Below are 18881 nucleotides of genomic sequence, written 5' to 3' on the forward strand. Positions count from 1 at the left end.
AACTTACATTCAGTAATGACCCTTTGAGCTGTGGGTAAGGGGTGGGTGTGTTTGTGAATATGTCAGAGGGGTACACATGATGAATTTCCTCTTTTCTTCCTCTTTCTGCTCTCTACATTTTACTGGAGGTCCCTGAGTTCTTTCATCTCCTGAACAGGTCTACTCACCCAACAACAAAGAACACTGAGGATATACCCATGTAGAAAAGTCAGAAACTCTAATGTGATCTATAAAAAGGACTTTGTTTGGGGATCACAGGAGGGCATATTAATTATATGATTGAAAATGGAGTCCTTAAATGGTTTCTATCACAAGTAGATTCCTAAGTGATTAGGGGTGTGGCATCCTGGCAAAGAATGGAAAAAACAAAAACCACTAACTATAGAATGGATTAGTTTGAAAGACTTTTAAAAGAGTTAAAGTGAAAGTCACTCATTTGTATCCAACTCTTTGCGACCCAAAGGACTACACAGTCCATGGAATTCTCCAGGCCAGAATACTGTAGTGGATAGCCTTCCCTTCTCCAGAGGATCTCCCCAACCCAGGGACTGAACCCAGATCTTCCGCATTGCAGGCAGATTCTTTAACAGATAAGCCACCTGAGCCTCTAAACAGAGAATGGATTAGTTTGAAAGACTTTTATTTATTTATTTATTTTAAACTTAAAGAAGTCATAAAGGACATTTATTACCTTGGTATATCATACTGGTCTTATTACTGTTCCTTCACATTTCAGTGGTCTTCCGTCTTCCTCCCTCCACCCACAGTGGCTACACAGTGCCTTCTTGAACCGCTAGTTCACAGCAGCAATAAGATTTTTTTTCACACCTCTAACGCCGTTCATTCACAGAGTCACAGTTCTGGTCCACAAACCCTTCCCTACAGGTTTAATGCCTGCGAAAGAATTTGTAATAAACCAGGCCTCCCAGAATGGCTCGTTCCAGTAAGATGACGATGGAAAGTAGCAGTTTGTTGGTTGTCACTTTTCTGGACATTGAGCGGAGAATCTTCCGACTTTTGCTCAAGTTTTCACTTGTATTTACCAGTCTACTCTTGGTACGTTCCAACTGGTCACGTTGCTCCCCCAGCTCTTCTATGATTTCTGAGCCAATCTGGTCAGTCTCTGCGGCAATACGATGAGAACGCTCAATACTCTGGGTGGCCCGGTTCAGGCTGTCAGTGCCTTGCAGAAGCAATGCCCTTTGAGACTGTAGCCGATTCATATGCTCATTCTCCACAGCGTATGTGCCATATTTCATGTCTCCTCGGGCCCCAGGAGTGGCTGTCAAAGGCGTACTTCTCACTTCCCGATGGAGTTTGGCAAGGTCCTTCCGGTAGGTTCGCAGCTTAGACATCATAGGGTTATGAAAAGATAGGGGTGTATAACGCAGTTCAAAAGAAGATATAGAAGCATAAACAAACATGTTCATAAGAAATGTATAGAAAGAAATCTGTAAATGTGTGGTTTTGTTATATTCTTTTCACTTTACTGGGATTTCTGTATAGAAACAGCATAAGAAATCCAGTAAGTGGTGGGGTTAGGGCTAGAACTTGGCTTGTAACCAAGTGTCTTATCTGTTTTTCCTGATAAAACTTTATTATTATATAATGTTAAGTACTCTGCAGGTATACAAGGTATATAGAAGAAAACAAAGTTAAGGCATAATATCACCACCCAGAAATATTGACCTGATGGCTTATTTGTACATGTATGTGCACCTAGGAGACAAGCATTGGGATTTTCATTGCAACCAGCTTTGTACCTCGTTTAGCTCCTCTTAAAGTAGTATTGTGAACGTTATCCCATGTCATCGGATTGCTTCAGAATCATCACTTGAAGCTCTCAGTGCCTTTCTCCTAGCATGTGCCATCCCTTTGCAAGGTGACAGTGCTCCAATGGAAACATGTCATTTGCTAATGTTCTAAGCACTTTTGAATATTTACAAAAAAAGGTATTGTTGTATGGAAGAGTCACCTTAGTGTTTCCTTTTTGTTTCTGTTTTGTTTTTGCATCAGGTCCAAAGAAGAAAGATACGAAGGGGGAGTCTCTATAGCTGTCTGGCTTTAAGCTGGCTTGGCTTCCCTGTTTACCCCCAGATTTGTCATTATCACCTTCTGGTTTCTTATCTGTAAAGTAGGAGTGCCCCTCACTGGTGAAGGGGGGATTCAATGAAGATTCCGGATCCTTTAACATGTAGGACTTTGGCTAAGTGAAAGACAAGCTAGGATTTCCCAAGCTGTCTCTATAGGGCATGGAAAGGGGTGATCTTTGTGCCCAGCTCCCTGCTTTACTTAGATGGGCTCTTGGCAGATTATTGCTCTGGTAAATTTTCCTTTATCAATGTCCTTTTGTATTATAGATCAACTAATGATCAGCACTCCTAGGTTTCCGTGTTGGCATGTTTCTCATCACTCTATGACCTTGAACCAGTCATTTCCTGTCTGTGCCTTCCTCTCTAAAACATTGGAGTGTCTTGGGATTTCCCTGATGGTCCAGTGATTAAGTCTCCATGCTTCCAACACCAGAGGCACAGGTTCAATCCCTGATCAGGTAATTAAGATCCCATATGCCACATGGCACTGCCAAGAAATAAACAAATAAATAAGTAAAATGCTGGACTGTCTAAAGATTTGGACTAACTGATCTCCCCAGACCTACAAGTTCTAAAATTTTTATCCATCTATTGTATTCCAGACAGTGAATGGCTGACCACATGTGAGCATCTGATGTTCCATAGGCAGATATGGGGAAGTGGAAGACATTTTCTAATTTCCACTCACCACTTGCTCCATGGACCACCCTCCCTCCTCTGCCCTGGATTTCTTCTAGAAGTCAAGTGCTTCTTGGCTTCTTGCAAAACAACATTTTGATGAGTTAATTAATTAATTAATTAATTAATTTTTTTAAGCTCTCTTTTTTTTTTACTATAAATTTCAGAGTACATGGTGTGTGCCCTAGCTAGTTTCATTGATTAACCAAAATGTTTTTGTTTATTTTTGCTTATTTTTAAGCATCATTATGACATCAGATTTTAATATAGGGACGTGTTTCAATCCATTGCATTTACTGCCCTTATTCACATTCAAGTTACCCCAAATTTGGCCAGTAGGAGCCAGATATGACCTTAGTCATCTTTAGTTGCCTGTTTAATTTCTCATTTGACAAGCGTTTCAGGCTTATCCTTTACATTTCTCTATTTATCCTTTATGTTTCTGTCCCAGACCAGGAATGAGCTATTTCTCCAGGCATTATTGATTCTTATTAGTGGGGAATAGTACTAAGACACCACAATATGAACTGCTATTTTTTCTCTCTTTTAAAAAATTCTCTTATCTGATATATGCAACTTTTTTCTCCACTTAGTCACTCATCTGTTACATTGCTTGTGATGTTTGTATTCCATACACTTTTGCTGTCATATAGATCTCTCATTTAAAAGATGTTGACTAAATTAAATCAATGACTAAAATATTGTCAAAAAGTATTCATAACTGAGAATTCTGTATTTATCACTCAATGTTGAGGACAAAGATCTTTTCTTTTTTCTTTTTTTTTGTGTACTTTCTTAAATTTTTATTTTTACTTTATTTTACTTTACAATGCTGTATTGGTTTTGCCATACATTGACATGAATCCACCATGGGTGTACATGCGATCCCAAACATGAACCCCCCTCCCACCTCCCTCCCCACAACATCCCTCTAGGTCATCCCCGTGCACCAGCCCCAAGCATGCTGGATCAGCAACATACCGACTTTACTTTGCTTGAAATGTCCATTGCTTAAAATGAAACAAAGACTTCGGCAAATGTTTTTAAAAGTATTTTGAAACTTAACCCAGACTTCTTGCACCAGTGCCTTTATCTGACTGTTATGTTTACTGTTCTCATTTCTTTAAATCCTGAGGCCTGCAGTGTCTATGACAATTGTTGTTGTTGTTCAGTTGCTAAGTTGTGTCTGACTCTTCACGACCCCATGGACTGTAGCCCGCCTATATGTGCAGTAAGAACCAGTAAATATAAGCTGACAGTCAAACTGTTTTATTGGCAGGAAAAAAAGCATTTAGTATGTTGCTTGTCAATGTAAAATAATAGTAGCCAAAGCTAAAAGTGAATTTCTTCACTTCATATCAGTAGAAATGGCTCCTTTGTTAGTAGCGTGTGATGGTGCTACAGGCAGACGAGGAGCATAGTCTTCTCTCTATGTCTATTCTTCATTAATCTTGGATCCCAGATAGGTTTTTCATTGAAAATTCTTTTTCTCCTTTGGATAACTGCTCGTGTTTATAAGATGTGGCTTAGTTTTCACTCAGCTATGGACTAACCTTTTCTCTCTCAAGCCTTTAAAAAATGAATATTTCATAGCATCATTCGCCTTCTTTTATACTCAGAGTGTTTTGGAAGATGAATAAGAGAACACAGGTTGCAAAGCCAGACAGAATCCCTTCTCTTATTTTCATTGTATCAATCTGAGTGTTGGTTTTGCTAAAAGGATCAATGCCATTTATCTGTTGGAGCACATTAAACCCCTGCCTAAAGGTTTTAGGCTAGTGTTTTCCCTTCTACAAAGGAATTACCACTGACTTACAAACAGCATAGTAAGAGGTTTAAGGCATTTTATCGATTTACTTCATTCATTCATTCATTCATTCTGCATTCCCTGATATCTTCTGTCTCATGTAGAAGACAGACAAGTAAATGAGCCATGGCAATACCATGCCCTCTAACAGAGAAATGGCCAGGATGCTGTGGGAACTCAAGCAATGAGGGACTCTGCCATCAGGGATGGTTTCTCAGACTGGATTTGCTTCTTGAAGACTGAGGGCCAACTCACTGGCAGAAATTGGTTGGGAATGACGTCCTAGTAGGTAGAAATAGATTGTACCAAAGCACAGAAATGTGAAAGGATCAGCTGAGTTTGGAAAGAAGGAAATTCAGCCTGTGTAGTCATTGGTATGCTGGCAGAGAGGCAGACAGAGTGGGGTGGGGTTCCTGGACGCAAGAGAAGCTTTAGACATTCGATTATTTCTGTTAGAAAAAGCTTCCGTGATAGCTCAGTTGGTAAAGAATCTGCCTGCAATGCGGGAGATCTGGGTTCAGTCCCTGGGTTGGGAAGATTCCCTGGAGAAGGGAAAGGCTACCCACTCTAGTATTCTGGCCTGGAGAATTCCATGGACTATATTCCATGGTGTCACAAAGAGTTGGACACGACTAAGCAACTTTCACTTAGAAAAATACAAAGCTCATTCAAGTACATATTTCACTGTGATCCTGTGATTCTGCATGAAGCCATTCTGATTCACATGCAGAGACAAAGGTATCGAGAAAACTTATGTTAGCAGGAAAGTAGGTTATTCCTCACGAACTCCTGCTCATCCTTCAAGACCTAGCTGAAATGACACTTGCAAGGAAGTCTCCCTTGATCCTTGACTTGCTGGTATCCTCACAAAGCACTTACCATACGTTATAGGTGTCATTTGCGTGTGTGTGTGTGTGTGTGTGTGTGTGTGTGTTTGGCCACACCACACAGTATGCAGAACCTTAGTTTCTCAACAGGGATCAAACCTGTGCCCACTGCAGTGGAAATACAGAGTCTTAACCACTGAACCACCACAGAAGTCCCAGGTGCCACTTTTTTGAATTGCCTGTCTTGCTTATTGCTGTATCTCAAGGCTCTGTGTAGTTCCTGATTCACAGAAGAAGGTTTATATATATATATATATATATATATATATATATATATATATATATATATATATCTTTTTTTAAATTTTAGTAATTTTTGAATATACATTAAGCCCACTAAAACTCTATGAAGGATGCAAGTACAACCTTGAGCATATATGCCAGAAATCAATCTGTTAGCTCAGAGAGCCAGAGAAAGGGACACAGTTTGAAACTTTATATATAAGACATGAACTATAAAGCATGAAGTTGAAGGGTTTTGGTTTTCCATTTGCCTTTCACCGCCCAGGGTGGCATCCCAAATATTTCTGCCTGGGAATATTTTGTTGTTTGCAGGGTTTTTTGTTGTTGTTTTCTTGCTGTTATTTTTGATCAACAACCAATACTTTTATATGATGGTAAACTGAGTTATATTGGATCAGCTAGAAATCTTTTAGGCTTTCAAATCATGGACATTACATATTCAAAACAGGACCTAATGTTTCAGAGCTTCATATTCTACTATAATTATATGGTTCAATGCAAGTGATTATATCTCTTCTTCAGTAACGGGCTGAAAAGTTTTGGTTTGCTGGTTCCCTCATAATTTACTGCCTAGGTATAATAGGCCAGTCTTGCGGAAAAAAAGATGATAAATGATGCTGGCTAGGATTCATAGATTTATTAAATTTCTATCAAACAGTGCAACAAAAAAATCTGCTTAAGTTAGAAATGGGCTCAAATTTTTTAATCAAAATTCATGAGTCCTGATGCTTGGTTCAGTAGGTCCAAGGAAGGCTTGAATTGAAGACTGATTAAAGAAAATAAAAGGCTTATTTGAAGTAATTTTTCAATGACGGCTTTTAATTGGATGTTAAATCAAATTCTTATCTGCCTTTGTGCAGATAGCACATTATATAAAATACAGTTAGTGCCACTACCACTGTAACGGATACACTGAATAACAATTCACTTCTCACTTTACACTGAGGGGGAGAAGGGCTGCGGTTGTCAGCCTGTCAGAAATTAAGTATGTAAATTAATGCTTAAGTGTATGAATATGAAGATGATTTACAAGAGGCTCGGAGTGTTGTTGGGGGGAAATCCTGAGGTTTCTCTTTTCCCTTCAAGGTTAACAAGTGCTTGGTGACCTTTATGGACTGTGCGTGCGGGCATGGGTGTGCCCACGTGTGCACTTGGCCACCGAGCTTTGGCCGGGAGCTAAAATTCTCCCGAAGAGCAAATCCTGGACTCATTCCAAAACGTCCCTTTCTGCCATCCATGAATATCAGCCCATAAAAGCAATTTCATTAGCATTTCCTCATTTTCCAGTCTAAGCAGTGAGTGGGGCCTATTAGTATGGGCCCCCATCCATTCTTAGCAGACGATGGGTGCAGTGCCTTGGAGAGGGAGGGTGCTGCAGGGTGGGGGAGTGGGTTAGGGAGCATCCCAGTCAGCAAATGGGAGCACTTGGGACCCTGTTTGGAGACAGCAGTGGAGGTTTCTGGAAAAGCGCGTTTCCCATTGGAGCCCGGTGGTGGGGGAGGGGAGAACAAATGCGTCTTTCACAGCTGACTGAGATCTGGGCAGTTTGCAACAGTTAATGGAACTTTCCTAAGTGCTGAGTTTAACTCCCAGGATAGCGTTTACAAGTGGAGGGAATGGAGTTTGCATAGACCAGTTTTCTCATATACATTTTTAATGGTAGATCTTTAGTAGACAGCTCATTAATTTCATGGTTCTTTATTGCCAAGAATAATATCCTTTAGGCTTGGGAAAAGTTTCTCCCATTTTTGTTCTAATTTTCAGAGGAACTGTAAAAGCTGTGCTTCATAGAATTTTAAAAGGGGAAACCCCAGCCCGAAGTTCAGCCACAAATACATCTTCATTTTCCTGTTCTCCTAAATAGAATTGCATGTGTATTGGCCTTCCATGTTTGAGATTATACACAAACTAATCATTCTGCTGCTTGAAAATTGTTCAAGGTAGTGAAATTTATGTTGCTTGACAAGTCTGTTTTTATTGCATATTTTGTTGACCTTTTTTGAGAGTAGAATTTAGTTTAATTGCAGATTTTAATTTCATTAAGAATTATACTGACATCTGTTCCACAATCCTTGAGCACCTACTTTGGGCAGGCTAGTTACTTTATAAAACCCGGAGCATCTGAAGAATGGCCCAAGGCTACATGGGAGGGAGTGACCAAGCTGGCACTGAGACCCCACTTGCCCTAAACCCAGACCCAATGCTCTACAACCCCACGCAGCACGCTTTCCTTCCTCATTTTCTCACAGCGTCTACAAGGTAGCTGGCATTGAAGCCCATTTTACAGATGAGAAAACTGATGCTTGAGAAGGTTAAGTGATTAAGAGTGTAGCAATTAAGATACTGATATGGAATCTGAGCCAAAATCTTTCTGTTTCTTCACTGCTGTCACCTCCCTTCCTTACATTGTGGGCACTTTCTTCACCACAGTGCTGGATCTCACACCTCTAACATTCATTTAGAGTGATCCCGTCTGTTATCTTATATTTCTTGATTTTCTTTTTTGAGGGGAGAACATTTCCCACCCTTCTTTCGAGAACTCTTTCCTTGACATTGTATGTTGCTTGTTCTCGTCTCCCCTTCCCATCTGTCATCCTGTGTCTTTCCTTGCCCCAGCCTGGGGGATCATTTTAGTGTTTTGACCATGAGCAAACTCAGCCATCAGATTTATTCATTCCCAGTGTGTCAATTCTCTTAACCAGGTAGTTGACCTGTGCCATCTCTCCCAGACTCCCTTCTTGCACTTCCAGTTGTCTTCTGCTTGCCCCAGATTAGGATTTAAATCTGCATTGTACAAAGTACTTACTGTATCACACTGAGAAGGGCAATGGACGTCTCTAAGTCATACATTTCCCAGTTGCAAACTAGAAATAATAAGTGCCTCATAGAGGTTTTGCAACAATTAAAAATGAGATAATGGAGGTAGAAGACTGAGCCCAGTACCTGGCACACAATAAGCACTTAGCAAATGGTAGCTATTGTTCCTGTTTCTGTCTGTTTCTGTTATTAGTACTCTCACTATTAGGCCACATGTCACAACCTGCCTTGTTATTCTTTTATTTGTTTATTTATTTAATTGAAATATTGTTGATTAATAATATTGTGTTAGTTTCAAATGTACAGCAAAGCGATTCAGTTATACTATATGTATGTGTGTGTGTGTGTGTGTGTGTGTGTGTATGTATAGACACATTCACATACATACATATTTTTTTCAGATTCTTAATGTCCATGTCTCATCTCCCTGAGAGACCTTGAGCAACTTGAACTGGAGATATCTATGTATCAACCTGCCTCCATAAAGCAGCATACCCTTGACTCCTCTTTTGATGGCAAGAATTTACAGGATTCATTTTCATTCTCTGAACCAAGTATAACAATTTATGCATATTTCCCAATTCTCGAGTGTTTACAGATCATAATTGAAAGTACATAAAGATATCATGTTTACAGCACAGACGTGTTTCATATTCTGTGCTAGCACTGTTGCCTAATATTTCAAGGAAAGAGCCAGTTTCTGTACAGATCTGCTAGTCTCACCGACATTTTTGATGCAGTTACTAACATGCTTTGGTCACATGTGGCCAGTTCACAATGCTGGATTTGAAGTGCTGTGCAGCTAATAAATTATCTGGATAGCCATTTGAATCCTTTCCCCCATCTTGTTGTTCAGTCGCCCAATCTTGTCCGACTCTTCTGAACAGCTAATTCATTAGCTGCATTGTGATATCTGTGAGAGTGAGATCTTTCTCTCTATGCTCTCATGGTATTTGTAAAATAAAATTGCCCTGGGAATGTGAGAGTGTGGTACTGGGATTCCTAAACTCGTGCTGCATTTCTGCACAGCTCTAAGATGGCCTACTGACCGTGGCAGACAGTGTGTGGCCGGGTCAGCTTTCCTCTAGGAGAAGGCACATTAGAGCATGAGAAGGTACTGAGACAGCTCTGGGAGACAGCACATGTGACTTGAGCATCATTGTGTATGTGGGTACCAGTGGACACAGAAGCTTCTGAATACAGAAGCCACCATCTCGTTTTGGGTGGCCACATGTCTAAATAATTGTGACATAAAAATCCCTCACCTTCTTAACTAGGCCTCTTGGATTCCATGACCTGTTTGTTCACTCTCCAGGCCCTACTTTTCTCACTCCTTCTTCTCCACTAATTCATAGCCGCCTTCCAAATACAGCAGAGCCAACGAGTTATTATATGGACTTTGTGAGTTCTAGCCTTTATCCACTGCTAGACTGTGCACCGATCTCCATATGTCCAGTACTCAGCATGATTCCTTGGACCAAGGATGAGCTTTCTTGGTGTTTATAGGTAGAAGGAAGAGGAAGCAGGTAGAGTGAGGAAGGCAGGCTGAAGAGGGTAATTTAGTCAAACCACTGGGGGATCAAACAACTCATTTAACAGCTATGGAATTTGCACATCTCGTTTTATTCCTGAATAGCATCCCAATTTAAAAAAAAAAAACTGTATTTCAAGTGAGAGAATGTCATGGTCACATTAGTATTGAACGAGCCACAACACGCCCCTGATTTAATCATATTGTGCAAAAATTTAAACAGTGATGTAAGGACATAGCCCTTTTGGGGCATTTGCTGTTTTTTAATTTAACCTTTGTGGCAGCTGAAACCATCTCCTCAATAAGGCAACATTATCTGATGAAGACCCTAATGACCATTGGCAAAAATTCCTGTTTTTCTTTTAATGGCAGAGAAGAAAAGTAGTGTGTTACTTCCACATATATGTCTCTAATTATAGTTTTTGCATTATACCATTTTAATTGTCTTAAATGCAGGATTTGATGTTCTGCCAAGAACTTCTCAATGATTTCTTCATTAAGAAGAGGATTTGTAGACATCGACTCCATTTCTTAAAAACTGTACCTTTTAACAACATTCAAATCCCCTCTCTCCTCTCAGAGTCCCGTTGCAGCCGATGCTTCTCCTTTCCCAGGACACCTCAACCCCTGTGCCCAGATGCAAAGGCCAGAGTCGGGAGCGCTTGAGCAGCCATTAGTAAGGCTCACTTCTCCTTTTTCAGCGCTAAGACCTGGGGGGTTATGTGGTGCCATAGCTGTTGGTCTGTAGGGGAAGAAATAGGATGAAATTAAACCCTACCAGAATCACTCAAGTCCACAGTTTTATAATATGCATAGTCTTTTTTCCTTGTCTGGAAGTCATGAAACATATCCTTTATTTCTTGTTTTACAAAAATAACTGCCCCCGAGTGTTGATAATGCTAGTTTAAATTCTTCAAAAGAATCCGAGAATTGTAACTGCTCTGATAGTTTTGCAGCTATTTTTAAGTTTGTGTTTTGACTCAGAAAATTATACACTGTGGGGTAAATTGTATGCACAATTATATATTGCTGGAAACTTTTGAGTCAATAACCTAAATGGACTTAAGAAGCCACCTCCCAGTCACAGGGCCCAGCTGATTTTGTCACATATGCATCGGTGTTATATGCTGTGGCACATCTTTATTTATCTCATTAGTCGGATATTTTTTTTCCCCTGTGATAAGCTTTTCTGATTTCTTTGGTTGGCAAAGCATCAACATTGGTCTTTTGAGGGAAGACAATGCTGTGTCTGTTTTGGTCTCCTGGAGTGCTGATGTGTATCCTGCGTTTTACCAGGTGGCAGAGGGCCCCTTGTTGTTGTTGATTATGACTGGGATAGCTAGTGAACTCTGAGGGTCTATACAATGCCCTGAACTGAAAATTTTTTTCCTAGATCGCTGACACCACGTTGACGGTTTGCTCTAAATTCCATGGAAGCCGTTCCTACCTGGTCTGCCACTTAAGACTTTCAAACATCTTTCCCACTCTTTCTGGAAGAGTCATCATCTTCCATTCTTCCTGAATGTTTCTAGCTAAAATGTACATAATGTAAACTCCAAAATGGCCCTGTATTTTACCAAATGCTTTTTTTCTTTGCACCCGAAAGAACAATGCAATATGGGCCTTCTGTTTCTGGTCAAGATCTTCCCTTCCAATCAGTCAGGGCTGTGATCAAGAGTAGACCAGGAAGGCAGAAAGCACAGCTGTAAGCTTCCAAAATCACTGGACCTAGTCAGATGATCTTCCAAATTCTATAAAAGAGCACTAATGTACAATACACATGGATTATATGAGCCCTCATTATCCTACATATAGTAACCAATACACATTATCAGCCATACCATTGAGAATTTTTATCTCTATTAATCTAATAAGCTAACTTTAATAAGCATTAATTCAACATTTAATTACCAATAATTGTGTTTGGCTTCTTAGAGTCCTAAGGAACTTTGGGGAATTGATTTAGTTTTCCAGATCTCTAAAAAGTATTTTTTTTTCCTGGGAAATGAAAGCTGGTATCTGTTTTTTTTCTTCTTTATAAATTTCCCAGTAGCAAAGACCATCAGGATCATGCCCTTGACCTGAGAATTGCCCTCATATGTATACTTGTTCTTTAGAAATAACCATTGTGAAATCAAAACCCCTGGAGATCTCAGAAGGAGTTTCATGGTAACAGTCTGGGGACCAGAATACTCTTGATCTTATTTTCTGGGTTTTAAACCTCTCCAACCGCTCAAGATAACACCCTAAAAAATTGAGGTTTATCTCTGAAGTGACTGGAAATCACAAAATATCAATTCTTGTGGTGGTGGAAAAAGGAGGGAAAAAAAGGGCGGGGGAGGGGGAGAAGATTTATTTGTTTGCCTTGAGAATTCAAGGGCTGTTTATGGGCTCCTTGTATGGAGCCAAACATCTGACATTTCTTTATGCCAACTAATGGAATGAGTCAACTTTGACCCTTCTTTCTGCTCTGCCCCTCCCCCATTTCCTTTCCCAGAACCAGTAGGATGGAGCCCTGTTAGAAAATCCATTCAGCCTTAGTGTATTGGTTATGCATTGTTGAGGGAACCATTAGCCATTGTTGAAGCGGTTGTGTAAAAGTGCTGAAAAGTGGTAACTCCTCATGAGTAGAGGCCCTTTCCTATTGAGAGACTGTTCGATTTAACTATACCATTAAGGAATACAGGAGGAATAATATGTTAACCCCTGTCCTCCTCACCCCAGAAATCATAATCTATTTGGAGGGCTAAGACAAATATACAAAGAATTATGATAAAATAAGTAACAGGGCTGTCCCCATAGCATCTTTATGGGTTGTGGCTAAATCTGATGAAGACATAGACATGCTGATTGGGTTCAAGCTTGTAGATGGGGTTTTTCATGTTGATTGTAGTGGTGATTACATTTTTGCAGTTGTCAGAGCAAGTTGAGTAAAGGGGATAGATTAATATTTGAAATTTCCTGATCGCTTTCCATCTTGGCATCAGGTTCTCGTTTTACCTGCACTCACACCAGAAACTCTCATGTTCAGTCATTTCTTTCCATGTTATATATTTACTCCTGTCTTGATCATGACTGAAACTACTTTTTTCACTTCTGTTTGGAAATCATTGTGATGCTGAGGCAGTTCAAGGCTTAATCTTGTCTGTGCTTAATTATGATATTTAGTTACAGAAAAACATTTCTGTTTTTCCCAATCTATGTTAATTAGAGCCTTGGGTCTGACCTCCTAGCTGTGGATCCCAGGGTATTTGTTCCTTAACAAATTAGCCGAGAGTTCCTGTTCAAGTTACACTAAATCACAAACTAATGGGGGTGACAGCTTCTACAGTGAGCTGGAATTGCATGTTTTGTTGATTTTTGACTCTATGGGCCAAATTTCTCGACAGAAAACATAAAAGACAGAAGAGGTATTGCACATCTGCAGATAGTCTGAAGTAAGATCACAGTACCACAGTGACAGCATCTTATTCTTTAGGCAAAGGAAGTATTTAGAATTTTCTAACAACAGTATCCAAGATATGTAAGCATTGTTAAAAATATCATATAGTGAAATATCCATGTATATGTTTATATTTATGGGTAGATGTTTATGTAAAATAATTCTTGAGTGAAGTCGCTCAGTTGTGTCCAACTCTTTGTGACCCATGGACTGTAGCCCACCACGCTCCTCTGTCCATGGGATTTTCCAGGCAAGAGTATTGGATTGGGTTGCCATTTCCTTCTCCAGAGGATATTCCCAATCCAGGGATCGAACCCAGGTCTCCCGCATTGTAAGCAAGACACTTTACTGTCTGAGCCACCAGGGAAGTCCAAAAATAATATATTATATATATATTATAATTCTTATATGTAATATATTATTAAGTATATAAATATTAATTATTATATTGGTGATTATATATAATATTATATATTATTAATTGATATTTTATAAATAATATATATCATACTCTTTGTGACCCCATGGACTGTAGCCTGCCAGGCTCTTCTGTCCATGGAATTCTCCAGGCAAGAGTACTGGAGTGGATTGCCATTTCCTTCTCCAGGTGATCTTCCTGACCCAGGGGTCAAACCCGTGTCTCCTTCATTGTAGGCAAATTCTTTACCATCTGAGCCACAAGGGAAGCTCACACATATGTATATATCCATCTCTCTGTCTGCTTCTGTCTACCAAGCCATCTTATGAGACATTTCTTAAATTTTGCTTGGAATTCCTAAACACTTTCCCTGAAACAAACATGCCATTGGTCATCTGAGCCCTTTGCTCCTTCAAGCAAAATTAGTAAAACAAAATAGCTGAAGTTGGAATATCGACTAGATGTCAGGTTTATGATTAATGATTAATTTACAAGTTTGAGGTACTGGGGTTGACAAAATATTGAAAGAGTGGGCCTGTATCAGTGAGGAGCAGTGTAAGAGGATTAGAATATACTAGGCTTTGGAGTATAACAGCCTGCATTTACATCCAGGGGCTGCCTCATACTCCTGTGGGCAAGATATTTAATTGCCCTGAGTCTCATTTTTATTATCTGTAAAATGGGGATAATAATAGCACCTACCTTAGAGGATCAGTAAGGATTACAAAGAATAAACCTTGTGAAATACTTAGCATAAAAGGATAGCTGTGTTTTATATGGTTTCTATACCATACCATATGGTTTATATGGTTTTATATACCATTCAAATAAAGCTGCCTTGGCCAAAGAACAGAGCTGACTAAAGTTGGCAGACAGCAAGAACAGTTAGATGAGTACAGTAAATGCCTCTCCTCACTGTGCCATGTACCTTGAACTGGGATCGCGTATGAGAGAGTTACCTATGCTTGCCTCTTAGCTGGTGAAGTATGAGTCTTCGGAGTTTGATGCCTTTGGGATGTTAACATTTCATATGACAGTGGTTATTTGTGTCCTTTATAATTAATAAAGAACTATCGATGAATGATACTGCATGCTTGGGGCTGGTGCTCTGAGACAACCCAGAAGGATGGTACAGGAAGGGAGGAAGGAGAGGGATTCAGGATGGGGAACACGTGTATACCTGTGGCAGATTCATGTTGATGTATGGCAAAACCAATACAATATTGTAAAGTAATTAACCGATTAAAATAAATAAATTAAAAAAAGAAGACAATTTAAAAATTGACTTATTTCCCTATGTTATCTTGATATTAGTGAATCTGAGTACTTACTCACCATGTCTGAATAGTATTGAAACCTGCCTGGGGACAGTGACTGAAAGTATAATTTTGAATTTTAAATATAAAATCAGTGAAACAAATGTTTTGTGGTGAAAGCTTCATCGCTTTCTGGTTGATTAGATCTAGGTGGCTGAGAATGAATATTTTGAGGGCTCATGTGACAGCATTGCACGATGTCTGTTCTTGGAAGTTACAGTTTTTGAAAGCAAGTAGCATATATGAAACTGGTGCTAGGTGCTTAGTCGCTCAGTTGTGTCCAACTTTTTGCAACACCATGGACAGTAGCCCAGCAGTCCATGGGATTTTCCAGGCAAGAATATTGGAGTGGGTTGCCATTTCCTTCTCCAGGGGATCTTCCTGACCCAGGGATTGAACTCACATCTCCTGTGTCTCCTGCACTGGCAGGCAGATTCTTTATCACTGAGCCACCTGGGGTGCCCCTCCATGTGAAACTGAGATACTAAATATAAGGAATGAACTTGACTTCTCATCATTCCATTTGGCCCACTGATCCTGGTCACAGTGAATGTTCAGAAATGTCAGGGAGCCATTGCATGAGGACATAGTGTTCAATGAAAGGGTCTGAAGACGAGTTCGTGTCTTCCGAAAGGGAAGAATAGGAAGAAATCCAACTGTAGAAGTCTATCCCCTCCAATTCCATTCTGCGTATATAGGGAATTTCATTCTATGACAATATTGCCTCAGGATATAACTTTTTGCAGAGAAGGCAATGGCACCCCACTCCAGTGTTCTTACCTGGAGAATCCCAGGGACAGGGGAGCCTGGTGGGCTGCCATCTATGGGGTTGCACAGAGTCGGACACAACTAAAGCGAATTAGCAGCAGCATAACTTTTTGGCGTGGCCAGTACTATATTCAATTATTTAAACAAATTTTTAAAAACCATTTTATTGACACATTGAAAGCAGTCCATATTTAATGTATACAACTTGATGAGTTCAGGGTTTAGTATACACCCATGGACCCATCACAGCAATCTATGCCATAAACATTTCCATCACTTCCCAATTTCCTCCTGTCCTGTTCCTCTGAAAACAATTTACACATCCTGTTTTTTTTTCTTTCAAATTTAATTTTATTTCAGCTTTAGTGAGGTATGACATATAAAATTATGAGAAATTTAAAGTATATATTCATCATAATCATTTGATATACATATTTATTTTGAAAAGACTCCCCCCCCCCATTAAGTCAATTAACACATCCATACCTCAAATATTTATCTCTAGTTTTCTATTTTTTGGTGAGAAAGTTCTATTCTCTTAGTAAATTTCAGTGATACAGTAGTGTTATCAACTATAGTCACCATGTTTTACATTAGATCCTCACAACTTATTCATCTTAATAGCTGAAAGTTTGTACCCTTTTGCCTCTCCCTATTTCCCCAGCCCAGCCCCTGACAACAACTCTTCTACTCTTTTTTTTTAAATGAGTTTGACTTTTTATTGTTCAGATTCCACATATAAGCAATACCGTGTGGTATTTGTCTTTCTAATATTCATGCTGTCAAAGTCCATCAATGTCACAAATGGCAGGATTTCTCTCTTTTTTTTCAATGTTAAGTAGCCAGGTTTTATTATTTTTTCTCTCTCTCTCTACTAATTAGGCTGCATGCTTTATTTATTTATTTTTTTAAATTTTTATTTTTACTTTATTTTGCTTTACAACTGAATAGTATTCCATTATAGATATAGATATGTATGCATGGTAAGTCACTTCAGTCATGTCCAACTCTTGGGGACCCTCTGGACTTCAGCCCACCAGGCTCCTCTGTCCATGGGGATTTTCCAGGCAAGAATACTGGAGTGGATTGCCATCCCCTCCTCCAGGGAATCTTCCTAACCCAGGCATTGAATCCAGATATCCTGTATTGCAGGTGGATTCTTTACTGTCTGAGCTACCAGGGAAGCCCCATGTATATATAATATGCATGTACTACACATATATATACACATACATATATGTCTGAGCATATATGGATGCATGGGCTTCCCTGGTGGATCTGAGTCATGAAGATCCTTTGGAGAAGGGAATGGCAATCCATGGTATCCTTGCCTGGAGAATCCCATGAACAGAGGAGCCTAGTGGGCTACAGTCCATGGGGTCACAAAGAATTGGACATGACTGAGCCACTAACACTTTCTCTTTTTCATATGCATGCAGGCATATGCATGTATATAATACACATATAATATATACATATTGGGGATTCCCAAGTGGCTCAATGGTAAAGAATCAGTCTGCTAATGCAAGGAGACACAGGAAACCCAGGTTCGATCCCTGGGTAGGAAAGATGTCCCAGAAGAAGAAATAGCAACTCACTGCAATATCCTTGCCTGGAGAATCTCATGGACAGAGGACGCTGGCAGGCTGTTCCATAGGGTCACAAAGAGTTGGAAACGACTGAACGACTAAGCACACACACACACAGATATTTAAATTTTAGAGCAGCATACATGCAATATTAATTAGAAAACAATATATTAATATATAGATTTGGGCTTCCCAGGTGGTGCTAGTGGCAAGGAGTCCACCTGCTAATGCAGGAGATACAAGAGATGCAGGTTTGATACCTGGGATGGGAAGATCCCCTGGAGAAGGGAATGGCAATCCACTCCAGTATTCTTGTCTGAAGAATTCCATGGGCAGAGGAGCCTGGCAAGCTACATTCCATGAAGCCACAAAGAGTCAGACATGGCTAAGCACATATATAGATTACTATGTCATGCTCCTAACATGGTTGTTTTTTAGTCCCTCAGTCATGTCCAACAATGGACTACATATAGCCTGTTAGGCTCCTCTGTCCATGGGATCCTCCAGGCAAGAATACTGGAATGGGTAGCCATTACCTTCTCAAGGGAATCTTCCAGACCCAAGGATTGCACCCAGGTCTCCTGCTTCAGGTTTCCATTATTCAGCATTGTAAATAGAACTTCAATAAGCAGTATTATGTAGGTCTGCCTTTTTTCTTCCTAGAGGATAAAATTCTAGAAGTGGAATTATTGGATCAGGGGTTATGAACATTTTTATTGCTGAGTGGACTGCAAGGAGATCCAACCAGTCCATCCTGAAGGAAATCAGTCCTGGATATTCATTGGAAGAGCTGATGCTGAAGCTGAAACTCCAGTACTTTGGCCAGCTGATGCAAAGAATGGACTCATTGGAAAAGACCCTGATGCTGGGAAAGATTGAAGGCGGGAGGAGAAGGGGATGACAGAGGATGAGATGGTTGGATAGCATCACTGACTCTATGGACATGAGTTTGAGTAAACTCCGGGAGTTGGTGATGGACAGGGAGGCCTGGCGTGCTGCAGTCTGTGGGGCTGCAAAGAGTCAGACATGTCTGAGCAACTGAACTGAACTTAACTGAACTGACTGAATATTCCATTGTACATATAGACACCACATCTTTTTTATCCATTCATCTGTCAATGGGAATTTAGGTTTGCTTCCATGTCTTAGCTCTTGTAAATAGTGCTGCTGTGAACATTGGGGTACATGTATCTTTTTGAATTAGAGTTTTCTCAGTATATATGCTCAGGAGTGGGATTGCTGGGTCAAATGGTAGCTGTATTTTTAGGTTTTTAAGGCACCTTCATACTGTT

The 18881-nt window shown here is 39.9% G+C and overlaps 1 protein-coding gene and 1 pseudogene across 1 annotated transcript in view; one reads left to right on the top strand and one right to left on the bottom strand.

Annotated features, from left to right (window-relative positions):
• AFF2 (ALF transcription elongation factor 2) overlaps positions 1 to 18881 on the top strand; it is a 387822-nt gene that overhangs the window by 118531 nt on the left and 250410 nt on the right. The window lies entirely within an intron of this gene.
• On the bottom strand, positions 726 to 1424 carry LOC138071014 (vesicle transport through interaction with t-SNAREs homolog 1B pseudogene; annotated as a pseudogene).

The sequence above is a fragment of the Capricornis sumatraensis genome, chromosome X (assembly GCF_032405125.1).
Source record: "Capricornis sumatraensis isolate serow.1 chromosome X, serow.2, whole genome shotgun sequence".
NCBI classification, from domain to species: domain Eukaryota; kingdom Metazoa; phylum Chordata; class Mammalia; order Artiodactyla; family Bovidae; genus Capricornis; species Capricornis sumatraensis.